Consider the following 2,752-nt stretch of genomic DNA (forward strand, 5'->3'; position numbering starts at 1 on the left):
ATATATATATACAAGGTGAAAGTAAAAGAGAGAGAGAGAGAGAGAGAGGTGGGGGAAGAAAGAGAGGTTGAAAGAGAAAGAGAAGTGTACTCTTTTAGAAATTCAATTAACTGGTATTGGTTTACATGTTTGCAACCAGGTAAATTTTGGACGCAGAAATGGGCATGTAGTATATAAGTCCGCTTTGTAACCACGTGGTTTCAAGTTCAATCACGCTACGCGGAACTTTCACCATGAGTGCTTTTTTTTTTTTATCCCGGTCTTGTAAGAGAATTTGGCATATGGAAAATGTATGGTAAACCGTCATATATACGCATATATGTGTGTGTAGATAAACATATATACATACAAATATAATATAATAGAATACAATAGAATGCAATATAATGCCATATAATATAATATAATATAATATAATATATGCATACATACTCACATACATACATGCATACATACTCACATACATGCATACATACATGTATATATATATATATATGTATGTATATGTATGTACACTTGCTTGCGTGCACACAAGCACACACATGGATAGACCAAGCATGTGCACGCATTTACTCACGTTTACTTACAATGCGATACATTCAATTTCCATTCAGTCAGATTTTGTGTATTGTTAAGGTTAATGCTGCCTCTTCCGACTTTCTTCCTATCTATAAATCACTCCTTGAACTATCCCAAATAGTAACCTATGTATGTATGTATGTATGTATGTATCTATCTATCTATCTATCTACCCGTCTGCCCATCATTAGGTAGTAGTAATGGTGGGGGTCCTTACTCGAACGAATCCATTTTAGTACGTATACATTGTTAAACCAGCTGTTTATTCTATCGAAGCTTTTGCCGAACAGCTAGATAGGATGTAAACAGACCAGCACCGGTTGTCAACATATAGGTGTATGCGTATGTATGCGTGAGCGTATACACATATACAATATTTGAGCACACACATCACACACACACAACGCACACATCACACACAACACGTATCTGTATGTCTGTATATATATGTATATATGTATATGTCTGTATATATATGTATATATGTATATGTATACACATATATATATATGTATATATGCATGTATATATGTGTGTGTGTATGTGTGTATACATGTATGAATATATATGCATGTATGTACGTACATATGTATATATGTATATATGTATTTATGCATGTTCGCATGCATATATGCGTGTGTATGTATGTATGTATGCATGCATGTGTGTATGTTTTCTATCAGATTCTCTTTACTTAATCCGTACCTTAGGCTTTAGTCGACCCGAGGTTATAATAGAAAACCCTGTACCTCGCCCACCCCTCCAGGAACCGCACAGAGACGCCTCCACCTATAAAATTTGGTGCCATCTTCCGTCCCGCTCCACATCTTGTAAATGTTACATGGCCCATCACTCTCTCCACCGGGGTGTAAAACCCAAAACTGTAATAAATATATTTGCAAAAATATACGTTTAAAAAAAAAACAGCAATCGAATTCTCTTAAAGAGAAATATATGGTTGTTTATGTACTATTAGATGGAATGGTCATATATGGAAAGAAGTTTGATTATAGCTCTTCTCAAACGGAACAGAGTTTGGTCTACAAGTAAAAACAAAATAATAGATGTAAATAAAGCAATAATGGCGTATAAGAAATAGCAGCTAAGCATGTGTACACACACACACACACACGTGGACACACACATTATTGATATTGCGTTTATTTACGCATACGTGCATATGAGTACATGTATGTATGTATGTATGTATGTATGTATGTATGTATGTATGTATGGATGTATACATACATACATACATACATACATATATACATACACGAACACATTTAAGTGTTTAAGTTTGTGTGTGTATATGTATGAAATTATGTATGAATGCATTTATTTATCCATTCAGGCATACACATACATACATACGTACATATTATATGTGCGTGTGTATAAATTTACATATATGCACACATGCGTATCTATCTATCTATCTATCTATCTATCTATCTATCTATCTATCTATCTATCTATCTATCTATCTATCTATTTATATATGCAGACATGTATCTTTATATCGTATATAAAGAAATAGGTATACGTATGTAATGTGTGTGTATATGTATCTACACATATATATATATTTATACACATACATATATATACATGCATCTATATACACGTATATATATACATACATACATATATATATATATATATATATATATATATGTATACACACACACACACATATATATGCATTAATGCACAAAGTGTATCTTATATTGTGTTATGGGTTGACGTTTGTAAGGTGCTGCGTTCGATTCCTTAATCGGTTTGCACCTGGTATCCTTGAGGACATTGGTCCAGTTTCAGCAGCAACTGGGAAGAGTGAAATTTTAAACAGAACAATAGTCTTTAGATACATACGTAGACATGTATATATACACACTATGTGTATGAAGTATTTCTACTGTATCATAGCATCAGGTAGCCAATAAATGTGAACGAGCTTCGCATTGCATTCTACAAGGACTTTACCCGAATCATATGTACGTATGTATGTATGTATGTATGTATGTATGTATGTATGAATGTATGTGCATGTTTATATTTATATATATATATCATATTATGCATCGATATATAAATATAAACTGATAAATTTTTGTTTAACATAACTCGTGTGTATGAGTGGAGACTGTGGACACACACACACACACACACA

This window comes from Octopus bimaculoides, chromosome 15, assembly GCF_001194135.2.
Source record: "Octopus bimaculoides isolate UCB-OBI-ISO-001 chromosome 15, ASM119413v2, whole genome shotgun sequence".
NCBI classification, from domain to species: domain Eukaryota; kingdom Metazoa; phylum Mollusca; class Cephalopoda; order Octopoda; family Octopodidae; genus Octopus; species Octopus bimaculoides.